General features: G+C 35.2%; 1 pseudogene; it reads left to right on the top strand.

The window, feature by feature from the left end:
• Positions 1 to 10,017: 10,017 nt before the first annotated feature.
• Positions 10,018 to 19,640, top strand: LOC132187951 (cuscuta receptor 1-like; annotated as a pseudogene).
• Positions 19,641 to 23,932: the final 4,292 nt, after the last annotated feature.

Here is a 23,932-nt window from a genome sequence, read left to right as displayed (position 1 = left end):
ATTCGGCACCTTTGCTTACCGACGCATGCCCTTTGGCTTATGCAATGCACCTGCCATATTCCAGAGATGTATGATGTCTATCTTCTTTGATATGGTGGAAAAATTTTTGGAGGTATTTATGGATGACTTCTCTGTTTTTGGATCTTCTTTTGATAAATGTCTCCATAATCTATCACTTGTGCTTCAACGTTGCAAAGAAACTAACTTGATTTTGAGCTGGGAGAAGAGCCACTTCATGGTTCAAGAAGGTATAGTTTTGGACCATATAGTGTCCAAACGAGGCATTGAGGCATTGAGGCCGAATGTTGCACAATCAAGCCCCTTAATTTACATATGTTAATTCCTTAGCATTGTTATTTGTTTGATTTTGCTTTGTTTTTGAGTTTCAGGTTTCATTTAACAAACCTTTGGAAATTGGGCTTAAAAAGACAAAAAGCTGAGCATTTTGGAGCTGGGATCGAGTGCACATGCGCTCGAGCGTCTGCGGCCAAGGATCGTGCGCTCGTGCGCACACCAGCTAGGCTCGAGCGCACACGAGCGTACAGTGCACGGCAAGAATTCCTCTCCAGCATGGGCTTGGATTTCAGTCTCCCAATTGGACTGGGAGACTGACCTCCGATTTTATGAGGATTTCTAGGGTTTTAGGGTTTTTTAATTTCTTATAAATAGGGCTCTAAACATTGTAAACAGACACACCGCTTCTAGAGCAAAAATTCAGTAAAATAGTCTGTGGAGCTTAGGAGATCATGAGCAGCTAAACCCAATTGTGGAGTATTGATGTAGCCCTTTCCAAGCATAATGGTTTGATTGTATTTAATCTATAGTCTTTCAATTTATGCATGTTGATTGTATAACTCTGAGGATTGCTACAATTGATTTCTGTTCTTCATATTAAATGCAGTTGTTCTTTAAATTCCAATTCAATATTAGTAAAATTCTTATCTTGTCTTAGAAATTATTTTACTATTATTGAACTCAAATCATTCTTATTTTCTGTGATTATAAGAATGATGGTTATACAATGGTTCTTAATTGGCATGCAATCAATAGGGTTAGATAGGCCATGCCTAGGGAAGACGGATCGTACTACACCCTAGTTTAGTGTAATTTAGGTAGACGGTCTGTGCCAACCGAAGATGGGTTATGCTATTCCATTGATTGTATGAGATTATTTTTATATGTTTTCTTGTTGAAATTATAACATGCATAGAATGAAGTACTAGAATTAAATATGATTAACCATTGATGTGCGGATTGTAGTGAAGTCAATACCCTGCTCTCTCTCTCTCATACATTTACTTCTTTTATTTCCGTTTATTTTATGCACTTCAAATTCACACAAACAAATCATTCTCTTTTAATTAAGTTGATTTTAATCTTTTAAATTATGATAATTAAACCCCTGCAGTCCTTGAGGTTCAACACCCTCGATATAGCCCTACCCTACGGGATTCGTTCTATTACGAGTGGTAATTTTTATAATTGATATTTTTGGTCACAAAAATACCACATCAATGTGTGATGCCTGTGACTTTGCCTTGCGAGCTGTCTTGGGTCAAAGAATCAATAAGGTACCTCATGCCATTTATTATGCTTCTAGAACATTGAATGATGCCCAGCTAAATTATTCTATTAGTGAGAAAGAATTATTAGCTGTCATATTTGCTTTGGAGAAGTTCAAGTCATACCTAATTGGTTCTAAGGTTATTGTATTCACTCATCATGCTGCTTTGAGATATTTGTTTGCTAAAAAAGATGCAAAACCTAGACTGATTAGATGGGTACTACTACTACAAGAGTTTGACCTTGAGATTTGAGACAAGAAGGACAGTGAGAATGTGGTGGTAAATCACTTATCTAGATTACTCCATGAGGAGGAAGGAGATGAGCTCCCATTGAATGAAAATTTTCCAGATGAGCAGTTGTTTGCAATTCATATCCAACTCCCATGGTATGCAGATATAGTGAATTATATAACTGCCAAGGTGTTTCTTCCAGGTATGTCTAGTCAAGAAAGGAAGTGGTTAATATCTATATCTAGACAATACCATTGGGATGACCCCTATTTGTTCAAATTCGGCCCCGATCAAATCATTAGAATGTGTGTCCCAGAAGAAGAACACTTGAGTATTTTGCAGCACTGTCACCAATTTGCTTGTGGTGGACACTTTGGGGCCAAGAGAACAGCGCTTAAGGTATTACAATCTAGTTTTTATTGGCCTAATGTGTTTAAAGATGCTTTCTTGTTTTGCAGCTCTTGTGATAGATGCCAAAGGGCAGGTAACATCTCATCCAGAAACCAAATGTTGCTGCAAAATATTCAAGTGGTAGAGCTCTTCGATGTCTGGGGTATTGACTTCATGGGGCCATTTCCTAACTCATTCGGTTATTTATATATTCTTGTGGGTGTGGATTATGTGTCTAAATGTTGTCCCCTCAAGGACTAATGATCACTAAGTGGTTGTGAAGTTTTTGCAGGAAAACATCTTTGCTAGATTTGGAACACCAAGGGCAATCATTAGTGATAAGGGGAGACACTTCAACAACTATGCCTTTGCCTCTGTGATAAAGAAGTATGGCATCACTCATAAGGTTGGCACTCCATACCACCCCCAAACCAGTGGTCAAGTAGAGATTAGCAACAGAGAGATCAAAGGTATCCTTGAAAGGACAGTGAACCCCAGTAGGAAGGATTGATCACTACGCTTGAATGATGCACTATGGGCTTATAGGACTGCTTACAAGACACTTATCGGTATGTCTCCATATCGTTTGGGTTTTAAGAAAGCATGTCATCTACCAGTGGAATTGGAACACAAGACGTACTGAGCCATCAAGAAGTTTAACTTTGATATGAAGCAAGCTGGTGACAAAAGGAAGCGCCAACTAAATGAACTGGAGGAACTGAGGCGTGATGCATATGAGAATGCCAAGCTCTACAAGGACAACCAAAGCATACCATGACAAGCAACTGGTCAGGAAGGAGTTTCAAGTCAGACAGAAGGTATTGATCTATAATTCAAGATTGAAACTCTTCCATAGGAAGCTTAAGTCAAAATGGTCTGGACCTTGCGTTGTTACACAAGTATTCCCTCATGGAGCTTTGGAGGTTCACAACCCCCAGACAAATCAGTCATTCAAAGTCAAAGGATATGATAAGTGCTAAAATATGAATATTTTCAGCCCTTAACTTACATGTTTTAATCCTTTGGTCTTGGTTAATTAGGTCATTTTAATTCCTTTTTGTGTTTTTCATAACTTTGTAGGCTTTTGGAAGAAAATGAAGTAAATCTAGATGATTTGGACGCAAAAGAGAGAAGATGGAAAATTGAGAGCTCTTTGATACTACGATCGATCACAGGGTACCTGCGATCGAGCGCAGTACCCGAGAAGACAAAGCACAATCCAGGCCAGGAGCGATCAAGCGCATGACAGAAGAGGATCGATCGCAGACCTGCGATCCAGCGCACACGGTTTGCGATCAATCGCACCCGTGCGCAGGAGACATATCAAGTGGCGGCCAGATTGTCATTCTTTCCATATGAGGGTTTTCCAACTCCCAATTGTAATAGGTTTTGAAACCCTACAAAATCCCTAGGTTTACTACTTTGTCAAGGACTTCTAAAGCCTATAAATAGACCCTTAAGTCTCAAGAATAGATATACTTTGTAAGAAGAAGAAGAGGAGCTCTTCAAGTTCAAGTCTTGGGTTTATACTTTTCCTTTCTTTTCTTTTCTTTATGAAGATGTTTAACATCAATTTTATGTGTAGCTAATTTAATTAGTTGGGCTAGATTGAAGCCCTAGTTATGTTTAGTTAATATTTCAATATTGGCGCCCTTATGATGATCTTGTTGTGCTATTTAACTTGATTAATGCCTACTTACATGAATTCCCCATATGTGTGTGCCTGATCAACATATGCATGTGGTATGGACTAGTTAGTTAAATCAATTTGGATGGCCAAATCCTGGGTTTAACATAAGTAACAAAAGAATCCACACCGCGATTCTTGAGTTAATCAACATGGGGAACCGGGAGTATATGCCATGCCCTAGGCCACATGTGTTTGTCGATTTCCATAGAACATATGCTTTCCTAAGGAACAACTTAGTATACATCATGCTAAATCCCTTAGAAAAGAAAAGAGTTAGAGTATACGTCATGCCTAAACTCGTTGCTTAGGGAAATCTATAGCTTAAGGAGTATACGCCATGCCCTTAGGTTGACAAACATTAGATATGCATAACATGATCAAAGCATTCGCATATTGTTATTTTATCTAAGTATGATTAGTGGTGGATATCAAAGCCCTGCCTTTACCTTTCATTTATCTTTATTATCTTTTTATTTCTTTTTCACAATATCAAATCTGTAACAATTTGATATTTTAATTAATTCAAAACAAAATCACAATCCTCGTGGGATCGACCTCGTACCTGCTGCACTATACTATTGTTTTGATCTTGTGCACTTGCGAGTTAAAACGTACTAAATATTATCTATTAATTTAGGTAGTTTTTGGCGCCGTTGCCGGGGATTGTTTGATTTTGTTTGAAATTATTTTCCTTAGTTTGTTTCTGTTTTAAATTTTTCTGTTTTTGTAGTTTTTTCCCGCAGTTCCTGTTTTGCCTCTGGAGGTGCGATCGAGCGCACTTCATAGTACGATTGTTCGCACATCCAGAAAGCAGCACAATTACAGCACTAATTACAGATCTGATTTTTTTCTTTTGTTCATGCAAGGTCAGTCGAGTCTGCAGATTAGTAAGTTTTTATTTTTAATTCTGTTTTTATTTCCCTTTTAATTTTAACTTCTTTTATTTTTAATTTCACATATGTGGGGAGGCATTCCGATGCCCCATAGACCATGTTCTTTATGCCACGACCCTTATCACCATGTTAGAGAATGTCCTTCAATAAGACAAATTTCTAACAAAATTAATGGGCATAAGAACACATCGTTCTCTAGACCAGGGAACGACAACTATCTTGATTCCTGCAACCCAACCTGGAGCCAACAGTCAAATTTCCCGTGGCAAGTTCAAGCTCTTAGAAATCATTCATATTCCTCTCAATCGAATCCACCATTACAAGATCAGCTGGCTACCATGCAAAGGACATTAAATATGCTTGTAAACTCCATGCCTACCCGGAACATATCTCCCATTCAGCCAACCACTCAACTTCAGGCATGTGCCATATGTTCTCAATTAAATCACACTACTGAGACCTGCCCTTTGTACTCATTCGCAGATCAGGAGCAAGCCAATTATGTGGGACAGCACACTTATCCTCCCAAGAACAATCCTTACTCCAACACTTATATTTCAGGGTGGCACAACCACCTCAATTCTTCATGGAGTAAAAGTAGGAACATTCGGAACCCTCAAGGACAACAAAGCAATTTCCAACAAGCAGCCCAACCAGCTCAAGCCAGAGAAGGATGACCTGAAGGATCTTGTACGACAATTGGTGACTTCACAATAGCAATTTGTGATTGCGCAAGAACAAATCAATACAAGGCGTGATCAAGCCATTCAAAGACTGGAAGTAGAAATGGAACAATTTGCCAAGGAGCTTAGTACATTCCGCATCAATAGGCCTTACCAATACCAAGAAGAAGAATGTCAAAGGTAGTTGATAGAACACCCCAATGAACAGTACATGGAGGAAGAGTGCACCTTCTATCATGAGCATGCAATTATCACATTGAAGAGCGAAGAGGTGGCGGAAAATTAAGTGGAAGAGGAGAAGGAAGAGCAAGCCGAAGTTCCACAAGAGTCACATCAGGGAAAAGAAGAGAGCACTGAGATTTCTTCAACATTAGCTCTTATTCCTAAAACACTAAGAGGCCAAAAGAGAAGTGTGTTAGAGCTACCGCATGAGCAAATTGAGGACATCAAAATAGAGAAGCTCCCTAGGTTTTCTTCTTACTTTATTCCAGTTCATGATTCCCCACTGGATGAGCAACTGTTTGAGAAAACTCATAGTGGTCCTCCCTAATCTATAGACAATTGGAAGCACCTTGCAACAGAAAAGATTCATTCCCTTTGGTGCAAGAGATGGAAGGATTGGTGCTTCAAGTTTAAAGTGCCACAGTCTGGCTAAAGACGTTAAACTTAGCGCTCATGGGAGGCACCCCTTAGCATATCCTTTTGTTTTGTTGTTTGTTTTATTTTATATTTTTTTTGTATTTTCCTTTGTGTTTTATTTTACTTTGGTATTTTAGTGTTTCAAGTATTTTGTCATGTTTTTACATTCTGTTACTGCAATTGATCGCAACCTGCGTGCGATCAAGCGCAGGTCTCCACTTGTGGTTCAATGCATTCTGTTACTGTGATCGAGCGCACCCTGAGTACGATCGAGCGCTGTAACCGACTTTTGGCTGTTGTACATTCTGTTAGTGTGATCGAACGCACCTTGTGTGCGCTCGAGCGCACATCACCCACACATGCACAGCCTTGCGCAAGTGCGATCGAGCGCACCATGCGTGCGGTCGAGCGCACTTGGGCAGCATCCCCTAGTTATATTTTTATTTTATTTTGTTTAAATATGTTTAAGTTAATTTTTGTTTTGTTTCTTTTTACTTGTTTGTGTGTTTTCTTATTTTACAAGGATAAGTGTGCTTCAATTCAAGTTTGGGAGTGTGCAATGAGCCATGCTATTTCAAACAGTTCGTCCATCTCCCGGGTAAATTCTTTCCATGTTATAGACACATTGGGGACAATGTGTAATTTAAGTTTGGGGGTATGGGAGACACTTTACACACACTTTGTCCCAGTTTTATTTTATTTATAAAAATAAAATAAAAAAAAGGATAAAAAAAAAGTTTATGCATGTTCATGTTTGCTCTAAAATTTTAAGTTGATCTAGAAAGAATTGTGGCTTGAATTCATCAATGAGCTTAAAATTTTAAACACATGATCTGATAATTGAATTTTTCAGTTTGGTTACTTGCTTAGGACAGTTAAGAATTCACATGTTTGTTCTAATCTTACACAAGCACATTAGCACATAATTTGTGTGGTATGACATGAAGTCTGATGTGTGTGTTTCTATGTCATATATATATATATGCCAAATTATCCATCTAATAAATCATCTATATATATAAAAGAAAAAAAGAAAAGAAAAGAAGAAAAATATGATCATTGATAAGCTTTTCACTGAGTAACTAGGCCTCTTGCCTCAAAGCATTGAGTATTCACGTGTCAAAGGGAAAAATTTTGATTTGATTGATGTCAAGGTTACTTTGGTTTTGTAGCCTTTTTGACTCGAGTTAGTAGGTCCTTAGGGGTGTCTCTACACCTAATGCCCTAAAACTACCTGGTTTGGGAGTCATTGACTTAACACTCGCTACAAGGGTCAATTAGAAAGCTTAAGGGAACCAAACATTGAACAACTTGACAAAAAAAAAAAAAGAGAGAAAAAAAAAAAATATATATATATATATGCCATGGTTGTTTATTCTAATAGGGATTCTAGTGAATTTTGAGATATGGAGACATTGCATATTGGAAAGATTTGGAAGCCTCATAATTTTGTGCTAATTCACTGTACACTCTTTTCAAGCTTGTGATGATTCAACATGCCCTTTGTAAGTAATTGTACTTTGAGATTCCAATTCATTGCGTAGATGGAGTTCATCTTTTTAAGCTAGTTAATTAATGAAAATCATGATCTTGAAGTGATGCTCTAATTTTTGAAATAACATGAACTGTGCTTGATGTTTGTGGATAACATTTCTGGAAAACCCTCACGAGACTTCACTCGTCCACTAGGGAATTCCTAGGGGTTTAAAAGGCTTGTTGCATACGCTAAATGCAATCGTACATCCCTCGAAAAATGGATTTATATTTTGTTTTCTGTTTTTCCATTCTTGTTTTTAGCTTTGTATTACTAAGGGACTAGCAATATATAAGTCTGGGTGTGATAAGTGCTAAAATATTCATATTTTCAGTCCTTAACTTGTATGTTTTAATCCTTTGGTTTTGGTTAATTAGGTCATTTTAATTCATTTTTTGTGTTTTTTCATACTTTTGTAGGCTTTTAGAAGAAAATGAAGTAAATCTAGATGATTTGGGCTCAAAAGAGAGAAGATGGAAAATTGGGAGCTCTCTGACACTGCGATCGATCATAGGGTACCTGCGATCGAGCACAGTACTCGAGAAGACAAAGCACAATCCAGGCCAGGAGCGATCGAGTGCATGACAGAAGAGGATCGATCGTAGACCTACGATCGAGCGCACACGGGTTGCGATCAATTGCACCCGTGCGCAGGAGACATATCAAGTGACGGCCAGATTGTCATTCTTTCCATATTAGGGTTTTCCAACTCCCAATTGTAATAGGTTTTGAAACCCTACTAAATCCCTAGGTTTTAACCCAATTACTTAAATCACAATTTTCTATATTCTGTCTAATATTGATAGATGGGTACTTGAGTGCTACTCGATTAGTCGGTACCGATAGCTAATCAAAACAAAATGATTGTGTCTTAGAAACAAAAATAACCGAGGCAAGGGCGAGAGGTTACTTCTTGGCGCCTTGAACTCCAAGAAGGACCCTCATTTCCTTCTCCCTCTCTTTTCCCTTCACTCACTCACTCACTCACTCTCTCTCTCTCTTTTTGTGGGGCATCTCTATACAACCAAATGGTCGCTAGGGTTCTGTAATGAGCATTGAATAAGCCCCCCTGGCGCTTCTGCAACTTTTGGACTTATCTAAATTGCATGCAGCCTGAGCTTGCCACCAGTGCTTTTGTGGTTCGATCGATAGGATTTTTCAATTTATCCCATATGGCTTTGTGCCCCGTCGTTCTATCACTTAATTTATGTCGATAGATCGAAGTAATACCTCAAAATACTAAATAATGGCTCGTTTGATTTGTGAAATGCATATTCCATTAGGAAAGTGAATAGTTATTACCCATAATAAAAGAGAATGGAATTGAATAAGTATTCATATTCCTTAGTTTGGTAACAACACACATACCCTAATTGGAATTGAATCAAAATTACTAAAAACCCCATGCTATTTATTATTTATTTTTCAACTCATATTAAAAAGGATTAAAAAAAAAAAAAGGAAAAAAGAAAAATAAAGTCGGTGGGGGTGGTTGGCCATCCATTGAAATGGCCGAGGGAGGCCGCAGCCACCCCTAAACCAAATATGGGCTGGTCAGCCACACACTTTATTTTTCATTTATTTATTTATTTTTTTTAAAAAAGGTGTAAAATAAAATATGAGTGTTTTTGGAAAACCTATTCAATTCCTTTAGGAATAACTATTCCTCTCATTTTTAGAGGAATAGCTATTACTGTTTGTATGTGATTAGTCATTTCCACGGAAATAACTATTCTCAAGAATAGAACCTTACCAAACAAGAGAATGACTATTCCATTTTAGGAGTCTATTCCGCAAACCAAATAGGGCCTAAGAGTTTGTTTGATATTGCGTTTGAGAAATACAGCTTTTAAGTCAAAAAAAACATTTTTTTTTTGCAAAAACTTCATTTTTAAGCTTTTGCCAAAAGTATGTGTACTTTTTTTTTCAAACAAACTTTACTTTTAAGTCCCTCAAACACAATTCCAAACCAGCCCCAAGTATATATGCCTTATGTAAATTAAAATAAAGAATGATATTAACATTGGATTTAAGTTGTAAATTTTGGGTTTTCTGCGTGGATAGCAAACGAACTTTACATGGGGAAAGTGTTAACATGTAAAAAATGAAGATTATAAATATTAATTTGAGGATAAAAAAAAAAACTAAAGAAATCATTTTCTGAGAAACAAACAGATTCAGATACCACCTGAAAGCAGTTTCCCATTTAGATCGTAACGACTACTTTCGACAAAATTTTCACACAAGAGAAGAATTTTTTGGACATACAAGTTTTGCTGTGGACCCATTAATTGTGTATTCGGAAGCAAACTTATATATATATATATATATATATATATATATGAGGCCTCTCCCGTCAGTGTGCAAAGGAGAAAAGCTGGTATAGCTAGAAATGAAACAACATTTCTCAATGCATCAGTGGCCTTTTGTGAAAGCCTTGCTGTGGGGTTTACTAGTGTTTGTTCAAATTCATGATCACACAGGCTGCTTCGAGGAAGAGCGGATTAGTCTGCTGAAATTGAAGGCGTTTCTGGAATCCAATATTTATGAACACCGCGGCCTTCTTCGGTCGTGGATTGACGACCCCAAGAGTGAGTGTTGCGGTTGGGAGAGGGTCACGTGCAACTCCACCACCACTCACGTGATCGATCTTTCCCTCTACAACATAAAGCAAGATCCTTATTTCTATGAAGTTCATTATGAAGCAGATGAATATGCAGATAAGAAGCGTTGGTTGCTAAACGTGTCCCTGTTGCTGCCTTTCAAGGAGCTCAGAAGTCTTAATCTGTCTGGCAATGCAATTCGAGGTTGCCTACCAAATGAAGGTAACCACAAGAGCGGGAGCTAGGCGTGGTCCCCAACCGAAAGAATTGCCGTCTAGGCTCTGGTATAAATAGTTTCATTTCATGCATTGTTTTAATTAATAATTCCTCAATCAACCAGTAACTTTTTCTTTTTTTTCCTTTTTGTAGGATTTGGAAAGCTCTCAAGCTTAAGGAATCTGGGAATTTTAGACCTTGGTTACAACTGCTTTGATAATAATAGCATTCTAAAATCTTTGGGTGCAGTGACATCTCTTGAGACTTTGAATCTTGCTCATAATAAGTTGCATGGATACTTTCCTGCTCAAGGCAGTTTCTTCTATCCTATATCTTATGAGAGCATCTACAATTTGATACCGTTGGTTATACTTAGTTCTTACTAATTTTCATTTCTCTCTAATTTGGAATGCAGAGTTATTTGCATTGAGAAACTTGAACAAGCTAGATATAAGCTGGAATAACTATAATGGTTCCCTGCCACTACAAGGTAAGAAGCATCAATCTTAAGGTTCAAGAGGATGAAAACCAATTTGAAAATAGATCACTCTAAAGATTTTTATCAAGTTACTTTTGAATTTTTGTATTGAAGCATATGATGAAATTCTTTTTTGGGTCTTCCAATAATTTTCTTCCAGGATTTGAAAGCCTTTCAGTACTTCGAAAGTTGGAGATATTGAACCTTGGTTATAATTCCTTTGATTATAGCATTATACCATCTCTAAGTAGATTTGCATCACTTAAGAGATTGAGTCTTGCAAGAAATTCTTTTGAACATTGGAGTACAGCTACAGGTAATCTACTATATAAAGCTCGCCTCCTTCCTTTTATATTTATGATTATCATTTCAAATCTATCTTTAATAGTACTTAATTTGTGATTATGTTCACTTCTTTATTATCTCTTACTAGTGGACTTATATCCCCTAAGGCAATGAATCTTTATTAGAAATAAAACACTTTCAACTGAATGACTAACTCCCTTGATTAGGTTAGGAGCTCTGCTTTGTAATTGTATTAATTACAACCTGATCATGAGAAATCCTTATAAAAGGAAGAAGGCTAGCTTGTCTTAATTGCAACTTGTCATCTGGCTTGTTCTTGTCTTCTAGAGTTATTCGTGATGATTCCTTCTCTTCTAATGTCTCTATTCCAATACACCCCCTCAAACCCAATGGTAGGTCACGGACGTTGAGGTTTGAACAAAGAGAGGTAAATTTTGATGAAAGCAATGGCTTTGTGAGATTGTCTACAAGTTGGTCCTTACTTGATAAAAATCGAACATCAAGATCTTAAGACGCCACTTTGTCTCGAACGTAATGAAAATCTATTTCAATATACTTTGTTCGAGCGTGAAATACAGGGTTACTTGTAAGGTGAGTTGATTCAATGTTGACATAGAAGAGAATAGGTGGTTTTGAAGCTTGTAGATCAAGTTATTTTTTGAGGGACTGTACCCAAATGATCTAAGTGGTTGTATTTGCAAACGCCTGATACGTAGCCTCTGTGCTTGATCTAGAAATTGTTGATTGCTTGCTGGAGCTTCAAGATATGAGATTAGGACCAAGAAAAATATAGTAATCACTTCTGGACCGACGGTCATTAGAACTTCTAACCAATTCAACCCGCATCAGAGTAGGCTGTGAGAGTAGGCTGTGAGCTGTATAGACGAAGACTTTCTAAAGAATAAACCATGAGAGATCTTATGTTTAAGATACCGTAGTATCTGCTTGACATCACTCTAGAGAAGCATTGAGCAAAAAAATTTCAACCTTGGAACCATAGAACCTCAATGCAGTAAGTCGTGAGCTCACGCAAGAATAGCAAGCTTTTGGAGCTAACATATGAAAAACAATTTCTCCAAATTACGCTCCATAAAAGTCTCTAGAGAATCTTCTTTCTTGAACACAAGAATTAAAATTGTCATCCAACATGCGAAAACAACATCCAAACTATTATTAGGAGAATTTGATACAAAATTCTCAATCCCAAATAAATCAACATAAATGATTTTCTTATGACTCAACTGAGATCCTTCGTTCTATGGACTTTCACCAAACACATGATAGTCATTGTTTTCTTTAATAAATTTTACTATATCAACCACAAAACTTTCCTCCTCCAATAACTCTTCTTCGTTAGGATAAATGTTATAGATTGGTGTAGAGGCTCAATCTACTGAAGAATCTTTCTTAACAAATTCATCTTCCTCCTCCACATGAGATGAATTTGTAGATGGCCTTTAAGCTTGCTAGCAATAGTCAAGGCAGCGAGAGTGTCAAAAAATTCAGGAAGCTCAACTCTAAAACCTAAGTCTCCATGCCGTTCATCTCAGTAACATTGATCCTAAACTAGAACAGGATTGTTATACGAGTTCTCGAAATTAGATTCTGAATTGCGATCGTTAATATCGCGATATATCTCCAAGTTTCACGCCACTAAACACTGAGTTAACTCTGGAACTTACGTCTACAAGTCTTCAATTATCACGTCTTGTACATTGCGTTCATGGTAGGTGACATTCGGAACCTATCCACACCGACCAATACCACCCGCCATGAAAACTAATGAAAAAAAAAAAAAAAAATCACTCCACAAAGACATTAAGCTCTGAAACCAATTGATGCGAGGCAAAATTAGGATTATTCTAACAATGTATGATAGCAGCAGAAATAAATAATTGAAGACTATACAGGGAAGTGAGGAAGAAAGAAAATAACGATTATGGAAGAGAAAGGCCCTAGTCACCCCAAACAGGCAAACATAGATTAAATTCGAAAGACTGAAATTTTATTGATACTCTAAAACTAAATTGAAAAATAAGACTAAATGCCATTATAATAATTGACCATATAGGGTTGTGTTGTCAATCGCTGATAATAATCTGCCATATAAGGATTCCTTTCTTGGAGGTGGCTGGTTGAAGGCAAATTTGCATTATCCATGCCTTTTGTTGGAGCGTTTTGAGTCTAAGAATTTGCTATCTAGCAATTTTCTTGATGGCTAAGATATGAAGGGACTTCTTGTACAACAATGAGGTTCTTGCAAAACAAAAAAAAAGGTCAACGGATTTCTGATTGGTGTCGAAGACTCTCTAATGGTTAAGTTAATATCTTTATTTTTGGGTAAGAAAGACAATGAAAGTTCGCATCTAGTTATCCATAAGTCAGTGTGTTGAGAGAGGTGTGCAAGAAATGAGAGGGAGAGATGGTCGTCAGAGAGAGAGAGAGAGAGAGGCGTGCGTGTGAGAGGAAGAGGAAAAATATAGAGAGCCCTTCTCCTCGTTCTTTCCTTCTTTTATCCAAAGATGCAAAAAATGTGGACACATGTCATTAGGTGAGTAGGTAATGGCATATGGTAAATAAGTGTAAACAAATGGGGACCACTAGGGGAGATTTTCTCCCCAACACCTTTGATTGAGACTTGAGAGGCAAATAACTTTTTAAGTTCATTAGAACTTAATTTTTTTATTTTTTTTTATTTTTTTTGAATTGAATGACTGACTCCATTGATACATATAATGATACAAATGATCATCGTGTCTTGTGTTTATCTTCTAGAGGTTGTTGCGATGTTGCCTTCTCTTCCAAAAGTCTTGGTGGCGATAGTAAGCCAAAGATATATTATGCATTTCAATTTGTCACGGAATACTTATGATTATGAAGTGATAACAAGTTTGAATTGTGCATATCTAGTTAGTAAGTTATAAATTTTTATTTTTCTTCTAAATACTATGAATTGCATATTTGTTTTTTTCACTTTTTTTTTTAATAAATTTACTACAGGGTTTGAAAACTTGTCAAAAATGGAGAACCTGGAGACGCTACATGCATCTTAGTTACAACAATTTCAATCGAAGCATCATAGAATCTTTAAGTGCAATCAAATCCATTAAGAATCTAAATCTTGCTTCGAATCAGATAGAAGGATCATTTCCTGCCCAAGGTATATATGTTGATCTTTTGTGTAACTTTATAGAAACTACAAGTAGTTCCAATCATGTTTGAAATTTGTATGCTATGTTTAATGCAAAATTATCGGCTTTCGAAAACTTGGCGAAGTTGGATTTAAGTTATAATGAACTCAATGGCTCCCTAACAATCCAAGGTAATGTGTGCATGTGAGAGAGACAGACTTGAGTTTGAAATTTCGAATTACTTCATGACTACTTTACACCTATTTTTTAAATTATTTACTCATTTACAAAAAATAAGAATCTTCATAAAAAGAAACTATTCTTAGACCCTTGATTTTCCGTTTTTCACTTTTGTCTCCTAATTTCAAAAATTTTATCCTCCCATAGTAAGGAAAAGCCCTCTAAAAATTTGCATTTAGTTTCAATAAAATAAAAATAACAGAAAACTTCAAAATTAGTTAAGGAGGAACAGTTTTGTGAGAAATCAAATTGAAGAAGTCCAAATGTTTTGGAGCATGATCCCTTAAATATATAATTTAAGCTCCCAACAGTAGATAATGGTTATTAGGCATAAATGCAGTAACTCTTATATTTTTAAAGGTAAAATATTATTTATCTTTTTTAACAGATATTTAATTATTATTTATCATCAATATAATATTTCACCGTTTTATTCAATGGACATTAGTCATTAGTTTCCTTAGTACGACCAGTTTATAGTATTTTCATTGTAAAGCAGGTTAATGTTTAATATAAAACATGGTGATAAGATGATCTAATTTCCAAGGTTTTTAATATATTTAGAAATGGCAGTTGAGATGTTTTTTCTCAAACCCAAAAATATTTTATGCTAATGTGATCAACACACGTGTTTATTATAGCCAGTAAGTTACAGCTCAAATTGTACTTCTTTTGGTATATTATCAAATTGTACTTGAACCAAGTTATTGAGTGCATTGTATATAACTTACAAATAAAAATAAAATTTCTTTTCCGTGAAAGAAAATTTAATTTTCTTGATGGATAACCATGAGCTTAATAATCCTATTCTTATTTGATTACGGGAAAATTTGTCTGGAAAAGTCATCAGACAATCCCTTTTTTTTTTTTTAATTCTTTTTTTTTTTTCAATTAAGCTAAACAAAGGACTGCATATACAGCTAAGTCTGAATTACTTCTCTCTACAATGAATTATTTGGATTTTTTTAGGTGCTTTTCTACCACTACTGATGTTAGTGTTTGTCAATCCTATAGCAGATTAGAATACTCTAAAGTTTTGAAGATAATTCATGGCGAATTCTTAATATCCTAATTATTATTTTTAAACTAAATAGTTTCAAATTTTGTCTCATAAATTTATAAAATTCTTAATTGTAACTTCAGTATGGTAAATGTTAATATATATACCAAATCTAGGCTATTTAATTGTTTTTTTTTTAAAAAAAAAAAAAAAAATTATACTAGGTCTTCCATAATTCGTTTTATAATTCTGATCTGACAAATGTTGTCCTCATCTTGTGAGATAATGGACTTAATGGACAACTACCAAGCCCGAGTAAAAAGAATCCATCATCTCATTTCAAAGACTGATATATATTTCAATTAAAAGATAATGTCTATTTAATATTAGTTGGTATGCCATTCTGAAAATTTTGTTGTTGACACTATCTCTCTTCACTCGTTGCAGGTTTGTCTAATTTTAGTAGGTTTGAGATTTTGGATCTGAGTGGAAATTCTTTCACTGGAAGTATTTCTCCATCTATCGGGGCACTATCTACTCTGAAGGTTATATCATTTGCTCACAATCACCTCAATGGCAATTTACCTCAAGGTAAGAATATATAAAATCAAGTACTTATAATTTTTTTGTCTTAATTATAAGGGGAAAGTCTATATACCCTTCTCAAACTACCACACAATTGACAATATCCCCCTTAAACTTTTAATTGTGACAATTTCTCCCCCAAACTATCAAAAATTGTCAATGTTCATACCAATAACGAAACTACTCTTAGTAAAATAAAACAAAATGCTAAAACTTGTGAAAAACCCTAAACCCTAAAAATTAAAAAAAAAAAAAAATTAAAAAGGGTGAAAGCAATTTAATATTTTTTTAAAAAAAATCCATTAATATAAGAAAAATTAATTTTTTTTGTTGTTTGTTATGAAAATATTTTTACTATAACTTTTAAAATAAAATTTCTGATTTTAAAAAAAAGTCAGCTGTTATTTTTCGTTTAAAGGAAAATAAAGAATTTCTAATTTCTTTTTAAATAAGGATATGAAAATCAGGTTGTTTGTTTTTTTTTTTTTTTTAAACAAAAATCACGGCTTTAAAGGGTACTCATTTAAAAAATAATAATTTTTTTTTTTAAAAAAAAAAATCTTTCTTTTTAAATTAAAATTTTTTGTTTTGTTTTAAAAAAAAATTAAAAATTTATTTATTTTATTTAGTTTTTTGAATTTATAGGGGTATTTTTGTCTTATTGAGAAATACATATGGACATTTTTATCTTTTTGATAGTCTTAGGGGGGACATTGACAATATTTTTGTAATTTGGAGGGAACATTGTCACAATTGAAAGTTTTGGAGGTACATTGTCAATTTGGTGGTAGTTTGATGAGGGTATATGGAGTTTACCCTAATTATAATTAATGATTTACAATTGATTAAGAATGTGAGAATTTCAACTTAATATCGGTCGATATGCCATCTTAAAGATTTTGTTGACACTATCTCTCTTTACTTGTGGTAGGTTTGTATAATTTCAATAGGTTGGAGATTTTAGATTTGAGTAGAAATTCTTTCACCGGAAGTATTTCTCCAAATATTGGGGCACTATCTGCTTTGAAGGCTATATCATTAGCTCACAACTAGCTCAATAGCATTTTACCTAAAGGTAAGAATTGACTATAAAATCCAGTGTTTACAATTTGTTAGTTGTACTTGATTGTAATTAATGAACTAGAATTTATTAAGAATAGATATGATAAAAGGGGAAGAAGCATGGTTTATTTTTTCCTTTTAAATCCCCTATATAAAAACTGATTTGTCTTGCTTTTGACAGAGTTGTGCACACTGAAGAAGCTTGAAGAGTTAGATCTTACTGATAATTTATTTGAAGGGATCCTTCCATCATGCCTAAACAATATGACGTCGCTTAGATTGTTAGATATATCTCAAAACCAATTCACTGGAAACATCTCTTCATATCTAATGGCCAGTCCAACATAACTTGGGTACATTGATCTTAGTTATAATCTTTTTGAGGGCCTATTGTCATTCAGCTTGTTTGCTAATCACTCTAACCTTGAGGCGATTATATTGGCGGGTGAAAACAACAAGCTTGGGATAGAAACCGAAAGTTACGTGAGTCGAAACCTCTCGTTTCAATTAAAGGTCCTTGTACTCCGTAAATGTAATTTGAATAAGCTCACCAGAAATATTCCCAAGTTTCTCTTTGACCAGCACAATTTGGAAACAATTGATCTATCTCACAATAATTCGAAAGGAAGCTTCCCCATTTGGTTGCTTGAAAACAATATAGGACTTCAAGAGCTAAATCTTCGGAATAATTCTTTCAAGGGTCAATTTCGTTTGCCACCAGATCGCTACAAGAGTATTTTGTCTATGGATGTCTCTAGCAATTACTTGGAAGGGCAACTCCAAGAAAATATTGGAAAGATAACTCCATACTTAGAATATCTAAATCTTTCCAAAAATCATTTTGAAGGTTATCTTCCGTCCTCAGTTGGTGACATGAGTTATTTGCAGATATTGGACTTGTCCTTTAATAATTTCTCGGGAGAGTTACTGAAGGAATTGGTTTCCAACTGCACCTCCTTGTTTGTTTTGAAGTTATGCAATAATCACTTTAGCGGTGAGTTTTTCTCAAAGCACTTGAAGATAAATTTAATATTTCTGAAATTAAACAACAATCAGTTCACAGGCACTCTACCAGCTATACCCTTGGGATGGACTACACTATGGTATTTGGATATTAGCAACAACATGTCAGGAACAATTCTTGGATGAATGGGAAACATGACAATTTTGTCGACTCTTGTTGTGAGTAACAATTCTTTTGAAGGTGAGATTCCTTGCGGAATAGACTCATTTCAATTAGTAGACGTTTCTCATAACTCACTTTCAGGATCGTTACCTTCGTGCTTGAATCTACAGCTAGTTAAGCACCTACGTTTGCAAGGAAACAAACTTACAGGACCAATACCAAAAGCTATTTTCAATTCATCTTCTCTTCTAACGTTCGACCTTAGAGATAACAACTTTTTTGGTAGCATCCCTGAAGAAATTGGTTCACTTTCTAACTTAAAAATACTTTTGTTGAGGGGCAACCATTTCAATGGTATAATTCCAAATAAGTTGTGTTGGTTAAATAATATAGGCATAATGGATCTTTCGAATAACTCTCTTTCTGGGACAATACCGCACTGCTTTCACAACATATCATTTGGCAAGATAGTTGGTGTTGTCTACAAAGAATATCCTTATGGGAATTGGTTAAAAGGAGTAGGTTCCACATTCCAAGGGCTCCTAGAATGGAATAGTGAAAGATATAACGCGGAGATAGAATATCATCAACAATTTGAGGTTGAGTTTGTAACAAAATACAGGTATAACTCCTACAGTGGTGATATCTTGAATTACATGTCTGGATTGGATTTGTCATGCAACAAGCTAACAGGTAGAACCCCACCAGAAATAGGAGAGCTATCTTCAATTCGTCCATTGAACTTGTCTTACAATCTCTTGGCAGGTTCCATTTCACAAACATTCTCAAATTTGGCCCAGCTGGAGAGTTTAGACCTTTCTCACAACAATTTGAGTGGAGAAATTCCTTCAATATTGATTGATCTAAACTTTCTCGCAGTGTTCACTGTAGCTTACAACAACTTATCGGGTAAGGTTCCAGACATGAAAGCACAATTTGGAACATTTGAGAAAAGTAGTTACGAAGGAAATCCATTGCTTTGCGGAAAACCACTAGAGAATAGTTGCATCGGAGCAGACAAGTCACATCCATCACCAACAAAATATTCGAATAGAAGTGAAGGGAAATGGTATGACGTAGATCCTCAATTTTTCTCTACAAGCTTTTCTGCATCTTATATTATTTTCTTCTTAGGCGTAGCTACTCTTCTTTATATTTGTCCTCATTGGCAACAACGGTGCTATAATTTAATTGAGGATTTTATGTATGGATGCTATTATACTGTTTTTGATAGCTTAAAAAGATTGTCAAACCGTCTATATCCTTAGGTATATTCGGTTTCCATGGACATCTTTGGTGGTAATGATGATAGCTGGCTATACATTTGATTAATAATAATGGTTATTGTGCTTTAATATGAGACAATGTGTTCCGTTGCACTTGCTTTCTTCCGTATTGTATTTCTTGTTATTTGATGATGGATATTGTTCTTGTAGCTAGAAATATTATTAATAGTATGAATAAACTTAATTTCTCCATACATGTGATTTGTCAATACATTTCAATACGAAAATAATTCATTATATTTGTAATTAAAACTTGTTACTCTACAAAAACTTCAATCTGTCTCATCCTTTGCATTGTTGCTATTCCCTTTAAACTCGCTCTACATTAGTCTCCAACCCAAATTTGAAGCAAGTAGCTATTGTTATTCCCTCAATACTTTTTGTGCCACCTTTTCTCATTTCCCGTTTGACTTTCTGTATTGTATAGTGTTAGGAACAGCCATGCCACTACACCAATCCAATATGAACTGATTGAGATTCCTAAATACCTACATATCCCAATCAGTGAAACCATGCAGATACATGGATGCAATGATAATTTGGTGTTTTACAGTATAAATCAACGTTATTATAATTTTATGGGAAAAATGCAATTTACCTAATGTTTCATTCCATTTGCAATTCGGACTCAAATGTTTAAAAATTGACAATGTATCCCAACAAAGTATAAAAAATTTGCAATATGATCTATCCGTTAACCATTTAAGTCTAATTTAACTGAAAATTTCACACGTGCGGCACACGTGCATTTCTTTTTATCTCTGATTTCCAAAATTGCCCCGTATTTTTTTTATGAAATTCTAAAAATGTTCCTAATTAAAAAAGCCAATATATATATAAAAATCTTTGGTGGTGGTCGTAGCCACCCCCTTTGGCCATCCAGCCACCCCCATCTAGTGGGATTGGGGGTGGCGAGCCAACCCCATAGCCCATGGGGTGGGTTGGCCACCCCCAAAAGGCTAAATGGGGGTGACCGAAACCACCTCCAAACCCATTGGGGCTAGAGCCACCCCCAAATGGCCGGATTGGGGTGTCGATCCACCCCCACGGCCCATGAGGTGGTTCAGCCACCCCCAAGCGACCAAATGGGGGTGGCCAAAACCACCTCCAAAATGGCCAAAGGGAGTGGCTATAGCTGCCCTCAGTTTTATTTTTTATTTTTTCTGCTATTTTTTATTAGGTTTTTAAAAATACAAGGGCAATTAAGTCTTTTCAATAATTTTCATTAGAGAAAACGAAATTATTGACAGATGGGTCGCATTGCAAATTTTTGATACTTTATTGAGGTACATTGCCAATTTTTAAATATTAGAGTCCGAATTGCAAATGGGCTGAAACATTAGGAGGGTCAAATGCATTTTCCCCTAATTTTATTCTCTTCAATACATCCTGGTCTCATCATTCACAAAAATCTAGCCAAGATTAAACATTTTGACCATTCCGAAATTTGAGACAAAAGAACAGGGGAAAACAAAACAGGGATAATGGGACAGGATTGACACGAGTATATCAAAGAGAAAGATCAAACAAGTCAAAAGTTCTTGCAACGACTTGGCACCAAGATTCCACCTTCTTCCTTAACTCCTTTAATGTTGAACGAAAAATGGCAGCACTTATATATAACTTTTTCTTCACAAACAAAAAAAACCTTGTCTCCTGTGTTAAAGGATAACCTTTAGCACCGCAGCACACTCCATTTTGTGTGTTTGGCAAAGGGCTTGAAAAAGGAAGTAGGCCGGAATTGTAGCAGATTTGATTGATGTGAGAGAAAAAAGTAAGAATGTTTTGTATAAAAAAGTGAAAAAATTTGTTTTGTAGTGATTTTTTTATTTGAATAGTAATAAAAAGTGATTGATATGATGTAAAAAGTAAGAATGTTGGGGTTGATTTTGAGATGAATTTTTTGGGTCTTTGTGTCCGGTCCGGCCCACTCCTTTGCCAAACACACCCAACAAGTCGGCAATCCCATGATTTAAGGTCCATGTTTTGTGCGACAACCATTACAGCCTGATGTCTTCTCATTTCCTTGTTTGCTTTACTTTGGGTCCGTATGATAAACAATTTTGGCATGATTTTCGCACAACACTATTCATCCCACTTTTTCATTTTTCCAACATTTTCTTACATTTTACATCACATCAATAATTTTTTAATACTATTCAAGTAAAAAATTGCTAAAAAACAAAATTTTTTCATTTTTCCATATCAAATATTCTTATTTTTTCACTTTTTAAAAAAAAACATTCTTACTTTTTTTTCACATCAATCAATTTTTACTACAATATTGAACCGAAACCGAAACGAAATCATTTACCAAACGAACCCTTAGTTTCTCTCTGTATCATGTTGTGAGTTTAAAATGATACTCGCAAGCGCATGAGTCGTTTACAATATAGTGTATGCAAGTGCGAGGTCGAATCCACAGGGAATGACGTCAAGAAAATCAATTTCTATTTAGACAAATCCTATTTTAACCTAGTTCCAAATTTAGTGTAATTTTGTCATACAAAAAATATAAAGTAAATGAAAATGAATTAAAAGACTAAAGTTCTCACAATCCACCGCACCAAATCAAAACCTTACACTCCCGTATTTTGTTCATACAATCTACAAACAATAAAGCTCAAATGTATATTAAAACATCCAATGAATCCAAACAATTGATAAATCACAACGAATACCCAATTGAAATCAAATCATCCAGGGTTTGTTTGGTAATGAGGATGGGGATGGGGATGGGCTAAACACTGTTTATCACAATTTCCCAAAAAAATCAACATCAAAACATTCTAACTTTTTCACTTTTAATATCAAATCATTCACTTTTTATTATTATTCAAATATCTTTCCAAAAAAAATATATATATATATATATTTATATTATTCAAATAAAAAAATTACTACAAAACAAAACTTTTTCATTTTTCCATACCACTTTTTCATTTTTTTTATACCAAACATTCTTACTTTTTTTCACATCAATCTACATCAACTACAGTGTTTAGGCCATCCCATTTGCCAAACACCCCCCCAATGTATCCGTTTGATAAATGAATCACAATGGATATCCGATTTCAATTGAATGATTCGATGTATCCGTCAGATGAAACACGTCAAATATCCAATTTTTTGCAAAGTTAATGATCAAACAATCAATTAAAAGCATTTAATCTTATGACTTGAAATGAAACATTGAATATATTAAAATCAAAACTGTACGACCAAAAATCTAGAATGTAACAATATATCAATGACGAGGCTTCTTCTTCAACCTTAGTTGAAGGCTTTAGCCTCTCATGCCTAAAAACAACATTCTAAATTCAATAAAAAAACATCTAAAAGCGTAAACTTACAAAGAGAAATGTTCCAAGAGCTCAACGGCGCCTCCCAACATGTTTTACAACAAAAAAATATGCTATAAATACTAAAAAAAACATAGGGTTTTGGCCTTGCCAGGTCAGCCTGAGTGCGCTCGATCGCACACTAGGTGCATTTGAGCATACTCGGGACTTCTTCAGTGCTTCTGCGGCGTAGCGCATGGGCATTGCTTGCTTGGGTGAGTGCAGGACTTCGCTCGAACATGGTCACACAGATGCGCTCAAGTGTAGTACTGTGCGCTCGGTCCAACTTCTAGAATTTCACTTGTTTTCATTTCATCGCAATTTTCACCTTAAAACCGTAGTTTTCTCTTAACAACCTGCATAACGCTAAGACACCAAAAACTAACAAAAACATTAGAACACAGCTAAAGGTTTAGCAAATACAAATTAAGGGGCCCAAAAATGCAATATGCATATTTGGCACTCAACAACTACCCCTAAACTTATATTTTGCTAGTCCCTTAGCAAAACGAAATGAAAAACAAACTCAAAGCATGAAACATAAGTCCGGTGTCGTGGTATTGACGATTGCATTTAGCATATGCAACAACCCTAGAGGATGAGTGAAGTCTCGTGAGGGTTTAACAGCAATGATCCCCACAAACATTTTCGCATTATGTTATTGACAAACATGAACTTCCACCAAACACATGGTTTATACATCATAAGCAGGTTGAAAAAACTCAATACCACAATCACAATCACTCATAGATGGAAATTTGAGACAACACATGCTCCAATAAGTGCAAAGTGAGATTAACATAAAGTCATGAGGTTTCAATTTTTCTCAAAGTTTGGTGTACCTCAAAATTCATAGGAATTCTCTCAGATAAAAACAACAAAGGTTTTAGTTAAGATATGCAATTTTTTTTTTTTTTTTTTGTAGGCTGTGCA

The sequence above is a fragment of the Corylus avellana genome, chromosome ca7 (genome assembly GCF_901000735.1).
Source record: "Corylus avellana chromosome ca7, CavTom2PMs-1.0".
Lineage (NCBI taxonomy): Eukaryota > Viridiplantae > Streptophyta > Magnoliopsida > Fagales > Betulaceae > Corylus > Corylus avellana.
This window is presented reverse-complemented; position numbering and strand designations above follow the sequence as displayed.